The 12,087-nt window shown below is 38.0% G+C and overlaps 2 long non-coding RNA genes across 2 annotated transcripts; both read left to right on the top strand.

Moving 5' to 3' along the window:
- Window positions 1-1,970: 1,970 nt before the first annotated feature.
- Window positions 1,971-2,990, top strand: LOC135256125 (uncharacterized). Its single transcript, XR_010330391.1, has 2 exons — window positions 1,971-2,497; window positions 2,791-2,990. It is a non-coding gene; the product is annotated as an uncharacterized LOC135256125 (long non-coding RNA).
- A 3,859-nt stretch (window positions 2,991-6,849) lies between these two features.
- On the top strand, window positions 6,850-11,562 carry LOC135256123 (uncharacterized). Its single transcript, XR_010330390.1, has 2 exons — window positions 6,850-6,954; window positions 10,871-11,562. It is a non-coding gene; the product is annotated as an uncharacterized LOC135256123 (long non-coding RNA).
- The last annotated feature ends 525 nt before the right edge of the window (window positions 11,563-12,087 follow it).

The raw sequence follows: 12,087 nt of genomic DNA, 5'->3' as shown, positions 1-12,087 counted from the left end.
CAGTTTAGGGTGTGGCAGCTCTGAATCCAGCTCAGTCTACTCTCCTTGAGCAAAAAATAGACTCGGAAGTCATAAACACTTCATCCAGTCCTTATTAGGCGAGTTAAGCACCTGAAGGGGGTCAGACTTGTCTATGGCAAAGTTCCACCTTTTCTAAGACCCAACAAGGTCCCTATTACTGAGAACTAAGCACTGTGACATTATTATCAAAGGAATTTCTGTTTTAGACTCCTTTCAAGGATTTTCAGTAGGATGTGATTGTCCTACAACACTTTGTAAAACACTTTTTTTGTAGACTGGTGACTTATTGCAGTGCTTCTTGTTTGAGAGATGCTTGCATGTTTTGTTCTATTTGTTCTATTTCTCTGTCCGGTATCTGTTTTTTAGATTATGATTTAGATTATTATATGCAGGGGTGGAAAGTCCAGTGGACAGAAAGTAAAAGTCTTGCCATGCCTGCCAAATAAATGTAAAAAATGTAACGTACTTGACCAGCCCATCTCAGTTGCTCTCCACTGCCCAAACATCGACCCTTTAACCTCTTTTACACTTTGCATTAACATGTGGCTTGGGTGACTGGATTGTAATCCGATAGCACTTCACCACATAAAAATACTGGTGTTACTGCACCCAAGACACATTGAGGGCAGATTTTGATCTGATCACCCAAACCATCTTTGGAGGTGGTCAGGGACACATTGGGCCTCATTCACAAAACTTTTCTTAAATTCTTACTTTTGCTCTTAATAAAAGTTCCTACGAAAAACCAAAGTTGGATTTATGAAATATGCGCAGACCATCAACTTTGTGCGTATCCCAAGCATATCAGAGGATGAATGCCAGTTGTTCGTAAATTGATTCTGGGGTTAGTTATTAATAGATGAGCATGATTATAAAAACAAAATATTTTGATTTACATAGAAAAAATGAAGACATGATGTTTTTAAAAATGATCAGTGAAGCAGAAATAAGCATAGGGAAAGGAACATAAGACTCAAAAGTGTTTTTCTATGTTAAGGAAAGCATGTTGCAGTTAGATGTATTTCTCTTTAAACTATGTGGACTGAAAAAGAACCAAACAATGCAAATGGTAAATGTGCCAAAAACTGTTTAACAAGCACACAATACAGGAACTTAGCACAGCTGTACAGAGAAATAAAGGAATGACCATTATATCAGGAAACAATACTACTGTATTGGCATTCTCAACATTGTAATTATTACATTAACAATGTTCTCCCAGCTGAACTGAATGATGTAACACAAAGAGGACCAAGGAACTGCAAGTGCACAGCAAAGAACAGGCTGTCCCTGATCAATTGCAGCAATAAAAATATAATGGAATTTACATTGCCCCCTCAATGCTCATTATTGGCTGATTACATTTTTTGTTGGATTATATTCCACGCCTTTGCTTGGGGTGCAATGCTGAGCTATGCCTTTTCTACTGCCAAACTAATTGTAACTTAATCAGGAGCTTACAACAGCAAATACTATCGTAAACACAATGGGACACATTGAATTTTGTACATCAGCCACAAATCACAAACGTAGTCTCAAAAATTGAACATGGCACAACAAACGATGCTGAACCTTTTTGCAGCATTTCCTCAGGATGAAAGATGAAAGAAAAATGATAGATAATGAATGAACCATGGTTTCATAACAATATTTGACATCTGACATTTGAGGTAGTATAAATGGTATAAATAGTGTAAATTAATTTTTGGAAGCTAAATTAATGAGACTTTCAGCGTAAATGAGTAACTGTCAAAGCTGCAGTACCGGACCACTAATTCACTGTTGTTCTGTCCCTCTGTTTTGTGTCTTGTGTCTGTTGGATTGTTAATTGGATTATTGATTTTCCACATTCTGCACTTGCCTGCTTGTTTCCTGTGATTGGTTGCACCTGTTTCAGTGTATTTAAGTTCCATGTTATCCCTCTCAGTTCAGTGCTTGGTCTTTGTGTTTTTGCTTCAGTAAGGAAATATTATTTTACTTACCACTGTTGACCCATGTGATCGCTGCACCTGGTTCATAATTCTCTCTGTGAGCCCTGACAATAATATCATTGAGTCTCTCTCAATTTAATTCTACTTCCAGGAATTCCAAATCAAACTCCGCTTCTGAATTCTGGGGTTCTTTTTTTTTTCAAATTTAAATTCCAATTCATTAATTTATTTTGGAATCGATTAAAATCAAATTGACCATAGCCTTATTTCACTGAAGCCATAATTTGCTATATAATTAACCACACCTGTAGAATTAGAAACTTGCAAGAATTTATTTTTATTTGTTCATTAAAGTCCTGAGCATTCACAATAGATTGCTGGATGTTATTTTAAATTAACAGGAAACTTTGTTTCCCAAGTAAAGCACTAGTTCTTTTGGCAGTGTCATGCCATAGACTCCAGAATGGAATCCTGACTATGCCAACACTGACTAAATGCAGAGAATGCTAGAACACTGTGGTTAAAGTTTCCCACTGCATTACCCGGTGAGTAATGGGGAGTGGGATTCCCCCACCTCATCGCATAGAAGCAACTCCACTGGCTGATCGAGCTCACGGTTAGCCCGTGCCAGCTGTTCACAACTTGTAGTCCTCCAACACAATGACTGCAGTGCTCAGTTAGTGGACCGCAGTGAAACAGAAGGTGTGTTTCTTGTGTTAATCTGCCATCTCACAAACTAACAGAATATTTCAATGACAATACAGACCTCTGCATATGACTGGGCATTTCAATTTGGGGGAATATGCTATGAACTTTCAAGAATTTCTTTTTCTGCTAGGTAATGTCTAGGTGATGGGAGGGGAAAGACACATGGAAACAACATCAATGCATTTTTTTAATACTGAACAAATGAATAAATCAGCCACTGAAGAATGCTTCACAGAGCACTCCAAATAAGCACTGGTGTTCATGCAAAACAGGAGTTTGTACTTCATGAACTCCATCTGAACCCCACATTTGTAATGATGTTGCATTTCATTCAGAAGAGAGAGCCTGTCATTACGGGCCATGCAGGATATAGAAAAAGCAGTTTCAGGAGCATTTACATTACAATGCAGATGACCTGGTGCAGTGGGAAAATGCATTACTATACAGTATGCTAAGCAGGTCAGAAGTATCCATTAAAATGGTATACCAGTGGGAGGGAGTGATACGTGTTTGCTGTACTTTATGGAAGCAGACAGCCCTGCTGTGTATAGGTCTGCATTCCCATTATGAAATAAAATCAGGTATGAAACACAAAGCCTATATTAGATGGGAGCTTTTACAGTAAATGAAGCACTCATCTTCCTGGCTCTCAGTGAGCTGAGCCTTTCTTTCCCAGGCTATCTACAGCATCTCACGGCCTATCTATCATTACTGCAATTAGCACAATGGAGCACTATTGGGCTGCTCTGACCCTCCCTTGGCTTTTCTATTAGAAAATTAAGTGTGGGGGGAGGGGTACACCTGGCACAGAGCAAATCATCACATTTATGAAATATTAAAAAGAAAAAGAAAAAGGAAAAGTTTCTTTCCACAGTTGCTTTAATAATGATCCTGCTCCAATGCATTTAGCAGTTCTTCTCTGTCCATCTGTGTCAAGGATCTTGGCCCTGCAGTGCCTGCCTCTTAGCTTACGTAGCAAAGTTAGCCTTATATGCATAGTGTGATCAATTTAGGTACAGTTTATTTTATTAATAAAAAAAATTGTCCAAGAATAGTAAGAATTAATTCATTATTAGGGTTTAAGACCTATTTTCAGGAGCCAGTCATAATCAATCACCACCTGAATCAAATTTTCTCAATGTGTAGCACGAGTGCACAAGATTTGCCAAAAAAGCATCTCTGACTGCCCAACCAAAAGCCTATCCCCCAACATCAGCCAATACCCCCACCTCCTTATCTTCAATTCCCCCTGCAACCAATTGGCTGAAATGAAGTTTGTTTAATTGACCTGCTCTTGAAATAAAAAGCAGGAATGTGGCTTGAGTTCTCTAATTGACCCTCTAGATACCACTGTTGCATAATAAAGTAACCATCAGTAAATTATAGAGTTGGATGATTAATAGTGGAGTGTTAAGAAAGATAACCAGCAGCTGGAGATGAGATCCCACTTTGCATACCGTCCAGCCTCCCTTAATAATAATGGAGAGTGAGGCTGAGCAGACCGTTAAATCAAAAAACACTGTCACCAGGGTAGGATTAAGGCTTGGGTTGAATGAGCATTTTGCCTTTAATTTCTTTTTTTGCCTAAATTTTTTGGGTTTGTAAGGAAAAGAATTGCTTTTAATTGTTAACCAAAGGGAAAATGAATCCAAGAGTACTTTAAATCCCTGGTACATGGAAAAGCAGGGACAGGCTCTGCTTACCTTGAAGAAGACATGCCATCTCACTTCTAATGGACCTGATCACATCACGTTTCCTGCACCACTGGGTATAGCATGTTCATAGCAGGCACTCCTAAACCATATCCATGAAAGCATAGAAAAATGTACGTCAAGACCTGTTAAAGCCTTTCACTTACACCCTAGAACGAACCCCAAAAAAACAACACACCTCCTATACTCTTTCTTTTGTCAGTTCCACCCCCCACATCAATCATACACACTGAAATTGAATTTGACAAGATTTCACAGGACATAATTATGCCACATGATCAAACTGGATCACGGTTCCTGTGACCTTTACCAATATTTATTCGAGCTAAATATGGAAGAGCTAAAGGTGTCATTTCTGTACTGTAATTCATGTGGGCACCATTTTAGACCATAATTATTTCACTGATGGCTAAACTGGATAATCCAAGAGCCCAGGGGGAGACCATTTGGAACCCTGTGCCCACCATAACATGCTTTCCAGAACGTTCTGTCTGACAGACATGACCAACAGCATGATTGATCAGGCAGTGCAGACCCAGAGAGAGGGGAATAATTTTTCATGCTCTCTGTAATTTAGTAAGACTGCCTATTGATTGAAAGTGGTCTGTTTCCTAAACAATGGCGATTGAGTCAGCCAGATTCTAGCCAATAAGAGAACTGAATGATTTAACAGATGCGTAAAAAGTAGATACATCGAACGTGGATCCCATGATTAATGATGTTCCCCAGAACAGCCCTGAACTATGCATCATAATTTAACCAATGCTTTGAGTCTATTTTATTATTTTATTTTTTTGTTAGGAGGAGGGGGTAGGGGATAAAAGATTTCAGAGAACAGACAGAAGAAAGAAGAGAGAAAAACATAAGAATTCATGCATGACAGAAAAGTAAAATTTCAATCTCTGACACTAGCAGATGCAAATCACCAGAGCAAAGGCAATAGACCAAAGAAGCCTTGGAAAGAGACTGACTTTGAAGTAATCTGGAATTTGTATTAAAATGTGGTCATTGAGTACAAAACATAATTGGAAGGGTCCCATTTTCATGTTGAAGTAAAACAAAATTAATATGAAACTATTTCTGTCACATCATTGGCTTTTCAGACATTAGTCTGACCCTGACATTAATGGAAACATCTGCCAAATTACAAAGGTATTACATTGCAATGATGGTGATATGCCTTAAATCCTCTTTCTGCTTGACAGTGATGCATTACTTACCAAATATCAATTTCCTAAATACTTGACTTTATTGTACCGTCTTCAGTACAGTGTCTCACTTTGGACACTCAGACAACACTCAACACTCACAAAGGTGCACCTGGTGTGGCAAACAAACCCAAACACCCTTCATTGTCTATTGAAAATGACACCAATACACGTCTTCGTTTTGGGACAATCAATGCGTTTCTAGATTTATTGGCGTTTTATAATAAATAAGATTATTTGGATCTTAAACGCATAACTTTGTCACCAAGCATGTAGCTTAGCTCACCAAGCACTGGCTTAAATAAGCCATTACCAGAATAATTTATGTATTTAATAAAGCAGAATGAAAAATAAATTGTAAAAGCAGTGGGGAAAATACAAACTCCTTCCAACCTTCAGTTTCCAAGTTCAATGTCTGGCAGACAAATGATTAAATGACTAAATTATTTGTTGAATTACTGTAGTCTTGGCACACAAAAAAGTCTTGTGTGCTTCATCGGCATTTTTAATGAAGAACCCATGCCTCACTATTCAAACTTTGTCAGGTGTTTTCTTTTTTATTTCCCGGTCAATTCAATGGGTCTGCATAGCACTGTTTTTGAAGCTCATCTAATGAAGTAGAGGTGCCACTGAAAACTTAAATTTGTCAGTATTTTGATTATCGTTATGTTTAGCTGTGACACCCAATTTACTGACATACCAGTCTTCTGTTGAATTTGTTTACATGTATTAATCTGATTTATGCTACAAAATGTATGTACTGACCACAATTAAGCACTCCACACAGAATTTAAAAAACTGTGTTACAGAAAAGGTTTGTTACCTCAAGTTTATGTATGAAAAACGAGGAACATATTTGGCAAGCCCTGTAAAAGAAGCCATCTTTTGGTGAAATACTACCAGACACTTCCCCACAGGAAGCCATGACACATTTCTTTCTGGCTTCATCTGTAATGGCTCCAGACCAGAATAACTCAATATCAATTTTTCCATTTCATGTAGTGGTCGCGTTACTGTAGATCAGCAAATATGGAAAGGACCTTGAATAATGAATAAAAAAGACCCAAGAAATAAGGAAACCTCCGCTCTCATATTTTGCCCAGAAATACATCAAGACTCAAGTTTTAATGAGGCTGTAAAATAATGTAAGACCACAGTTTTCGCCTCAACTACACCAATTACTGTCATTTAAAAAATGAATACGTCTTTTATTATTACCGTGACTGAGGTCATATGGTATGATTGATGCAGTAATTGCATTGTTTTTAAGACAGAGAAGAGGCAAAGAGGGAGCCTGGAGACAGAGGGCCATGGAAAGTGTCTACATGATTGTCAGCACCAATAACTCAGACCGCTCCATAGCTCTGCCTGCAGGTAACGCAGGATGTTCTTCTCATTTAGAGGATTGTTACAGGATACTTTCAAAGCTTGGTGACCAGCATTCTCCTTTAAAGTGAAAATAAATGTGTGTATTTAACTCCGGAAATAGTTCCCCTGAGGCATACAGTAGGGCTGACTACAAAAGAAAATATTGATCAAAACCTTTTTCTTTTTAAAAGATGACCTCTACTTTGAGACTTCAGGTTTTTTTTTTTTTTTTGTCTTACTTCAAAAGGCTTTCAGATTTTTTTTTTTTTTTTTTTGAATTTCAATCATGTACAGTCCTCTAAAGCCAGGCTGCTCGGAGTGGGGGTGGGTAGTGTCTTGAATGACCGTTTTTTGGCTTTGTACCAGTCTAACAGGTCCTCACAAACATCAACCCATTTCTGAACTATGCCTGTTCCCACTATGTTCAGTCATACGTGACAAGCTAACCATAAAACTTTAGCCCATCAACTAGTAACACATTACTCCACCCTAAAACACCCTTATATTTCTCCAGCCAGTTGATATGAGAGTAATTTTCTGTGTCAACTACAAGTGTAAGCACTGTCTGCGGTCACTCTAAAGTCACTTCCTTTGTCAACAATTGCAGAGGTTCTTGTGAGGGCATAGGAGGCAAAGCAGTGACACGACAGTGCTTAGTACAATTGGCTTTTACAAATATGGGGGGACAACAGGGGAATAAAATCATCTGACAGGAATACATGAAGGAAATATACTTTTTATCCATTTTACACTAATGACTAGCAACCACTGGTAGCTATCTAGGAAAAACTGATTCACTAGTGTCAGCCTGACACCTGTCTATGCAAAATTGAAATTAAATTAAATTTAAAAGAACATGTCAGTGCCCATTTCACACCTGAGACTTGATACTTTACACCCCTTGACTGACTGACAGCTTTTATAAAAACTGGATTGAGAGAAGATGTGAAGTCCCATGCACATCGTATTCATGAATATTTTATGACCCATTGCAATGAAGCTATTATCCATCCCTACCTTTCTTAACTATGTTATGAAAATACACACTATGAACATCCCAGACACAGACATAATGCTACATTTGTTGCCATTTTTACTTTACCTTTTTACTGCATCGAAAAACATGCGCGGGACAGAATGGGGACAGCATGTAAATATGCACTGTTCAAACAAATAACCTTCTTGAAGCATTATTTGTTGGATTGTTTTTTGTTTGAGGAGAGAATTAAAATGATTCATGCCAAGATCAGCCACATCTTGCTTGAAATCATATAAGTTGTCTGAGGAAAACGGTATTCAGTTAAAAAAAAATTACAAAATACGTTCAGCACCATGTTTGAAATAAGCAGCCAATGGATTCAAATGGCAACTCTGGGGATAAAAATAATTTTGTCATAACTCAGTGCTTAACTAATCTGGGGGTTTTATACCTTTATTTATTTATTTATTACTTTTGTTTATGTTTTTGAATCCAACTTTATAAATGAAAACCAGGAGATCAGCTACCTGTCCCTGATAATGAGAGAATAGTAGATTAATAACTGATCGCATGAAGTTTTTTTCAGTTATCATTATTTTTTTTAATTGTTTCTTATTCATGGCAACTTATGCAGTTGGAATGACTTTGAAATGACTCTCAATATCTGGAATTTCATGCATTACATTTCCAAGAGTATGTACACCCATATGTACTTGTTGAACATTTCATTCCAAAACCATGGGCATCAATTTGGATTTGGATCCCCTTAGCTGCTGTAACAGTCTCCACTCTTCTGGGAAGGCTTTCCATTAGATTTAGGGAAATGGCTGTGGGGACTCTCTTCCATTTTGCCTCAAGAGCATTAGTGAGGTCAGGCACTGATGTTGGGCATAAGGCCTGGCTTGCAGTCGGCATTCCAATTCATCCCAAAGGTGTTTGATGGGTTGGGGTCAGGGCTCTCTCAAAAAGAAACACTATTACCTTGCGGAGATAGACACATATAGGATATACTGGTAGAAAAGCCCTTTTGATTAATTGTGTTAAAGATTTTGCTCTTGTAAGTAATCTGAATGTCCTCTATGAACAAACCACAGGGTTGCCTCCTTTTCCAAACATACCCTGGCAAGAGAAATAATGTTTGATGGTCGTTTGCTGAAAAACAATAGTCAGAGATTTGTCAGAGGAGCCAAAACCAGCATTCTATGTTGCTAGTAATCATTGCAGTTTCACAACAGAAAGGCAAATCATCAAGGAAACCAATCCAATATAGAAATCCAAGAAACGGCTGGCCACGGTTACATATTCAGAGAGAGCACAATGAGGGTATACTGGCTAGAATATGATATAGGTTTCTCAAACAGAAGATTGTGAGCCATCTTCAACAGCTGTCACTCACACAGCTCTTTCTCCTTGTGTCACAGACATGAGAGAACTGATAAGCTAATATAAACAAAACAAGGACTCTCACTAAGACCACGCAAAGCAAAAAGCTTCCAAAAACAGACGGAATACAGATTGGCCATATATTATATATATATATATATATATATAGCCAATTTAAAAAAAAGCTTTTTGCTTTGCGTGGTCTTAGTGAGAGTCCTTGTTTTGTTTATATTAGCTTATCTGTTCTCTCATGTCTGTGACACCTGAGAAGAGTTTCACCTCAGTTCCAGACTTTGTTGCTACCAAAATAAAAGCTGTGCATATACAGTGCCAATAGATACTCAAATCTGGACCTCTAATGCAAATCCGACCATGATTTTCTTTCCCCCAGGTAATTAACTGAAGAATTAGAAATGCAGAAAACCAGTAGTTCTTGGACCTCAAGGGCCAAGAGTAACAGGGGTATAAGTGAACATTGACAGCTGCGATCAGAAGCGAAGTACAAAAGCCAGCTTCAAATCTTTTAACACAGTGGCATATAGGTGAGCCAGTGGCGAAATTGTGAAAGCCGCTAGGTGCTCATTCTCTACCAACAACGACACAGCTAAGCCGCACAATCTGTCTGTATATCAACATTAAACCAAATGGCTGTTTTTAATTTTAAGCCGTGTGATAAAATCCACTACAGCCAACGAAATATAGCACTGTTCATAATATTAAAGATGATAAAAAATAATCTCGGCCAAAGCCCTAATGAGTCTGACTCATACAGCTGCAAGGGTGCTTGAACTTTTCACAAATCAAAATTCCAGACTTTTTCCAGACTGATTTTTTTTTCCCCAAGACCTCTATTTTTTGTCATTTGTTTGGGATTCGACCTTTTGTGTTTAATTATACATTCTAATGAATAAAAGCATGATTCACTAATGAATGAATAAATACATGTGTTTGCCAGTGACTGACCACTGCTGCCTCTCCCCTGTTGGCGATGTCAATTTCTGCGGCACATATTTTTCACAACTCTTTATTGTTTGGCTTGGGATCAGGAGCGATCCAGGTGTAATATCTTGGGTTTTCTGGCCATAAGCCCAAAAACAAACAACCAATTTTTACAATTCTCCTGAGCTACGGAACATTTGCCACATTTTCTCCTCATTGTAGAACAATTAATGAATTGTAGGACAGAATGAAATTGTTCACTTTTTTTATGCACAAAGTAAAATTTTACATTTTACTTTTTATTTTTAATGACTGCCTATAACTGCACCATGGACTAAATACAATTAATATATCGTAAACTTTTTTCTTGAATTAGAAACTCTGCACTTTGTTGCCCAGATTGAAAGAACTGTCATCTCAAGCACTCGTGCATGTGTACAATATGTGTTTAATATAACAAGACACAGCATTTTTTTTCCTTTCTTTTACATTTTTGTACTTTGTGAACTTTTGTGTATGTATTACTAAGTATTACTTTTCTGTACTTTCTCCCAAATTTACATACTTTTCCAGGTCTGGAGATTAGTTATTCATAATTCCATACTTTTCCGTACTTTCCAGACCAGCGCACGCACCCAGCCACAGGCAGCAAAACGATCTTGGCTCTCAAACCCAAGTCCTCTCCCGGGAACATCTCCACAGCCAGCAAACCACACCTGCCCCACTGCTTATTAGCACAGCCAAAGAATACCATGCACTTCCTCCCCGTGGCTGATAAAATATGCATCAAAACAGAAGAGCAGCGTGACTCCCCCAGTGTTTTCTAATGGTAATACAGGGGGATTGGGAAGATGGAGGCAAGGGGTCTAATAGTTTGGGACAGAAGGGGGAGGTGAGCAGGATGTGGGTGTGTGTTTGTGGGTAATGCAGCCTGCCACACTGAAGAGAGAGGAGTGGGTGCATTCCTCACCAGGACAGGAGTAAAGCCTAACCTTCCTACACATCTGTACCGTTCTGGCTGTGTGTTTCAGCCATAATGATATGACAAGCATGTGCAATGAATAGTATCTGTTTTAGTTAAAATTTCAATTGTTCTGCCAAATAAGAGCTGGCATGCTGACAAGTCAAGCACATCAAATGATATTTTATTTGTATTGCATCTTAATCTAGGTCTAGATATTTTCGTGCAAGGAGTCAAATGGTTATTTTCATCAATTGTGAATTAATTGTAACTTGGTGAGCAGCATTGCTTAAACAGTCAGTGCATTTAATAGACAACATTAGGATACCTGCATGCCACATACTGTGACCTCGCAGCAGGTGAGATGCAACATAATTAATTAATTTTGTACAGCCCACCTTTATTTCACTCATTGCATAGCCTCATTGTAGCTGTGATACACACATCTTTTGAATAATGAGTACTTCATTTTTCAAAACATTGTTTTGGTTTGTCTGCCCAAGCATGTGTTCAAGGCATGAATGTTTCTGCAAAATTCACTATTAAATCCAAAGGTATTCTTTCTACATTGCTAGTGCTACCACAGTTTTCTCAGTTAAATCAGGTAAAATTAAAATAAACAATGTGGTTGTGTTGTTGCATCCACAATTTTGACATTTTGGACATATTTGGTGATGCTAAGGGACACCAGGTTTCACTGCTTACGTTTTGCTTAATAGATCTTTAGTAGTTTGGCATATCACCCTCAGTTTTTCTCACTTATGGTCAATGAGTTTATGGATATGTATAGTTTTACCTGTTTTATATAAGTGATCTGTCAGTGTTCAAAATTTCAAAATAAAAGAGAACAACCCTATTTTTGCATTTTCGCCAAGAT

This window comes from Anguilla rostrata, chromosome 5, assembly GCF_018555375.3.
Source record: "Anguilla rostrata isolate EN2019 chromosome 5, ASM1855537v3, whole genome shotgun sequence".
NCBI lineage: Eukaryota > Metazoa > Chordata > Actinopteri > Anguilliformes > Anguillidae > Anguilla > Anguilla rostrata.
This window is presented reverse-complemented; position numbering and strand designations above follow the sequence as displayed.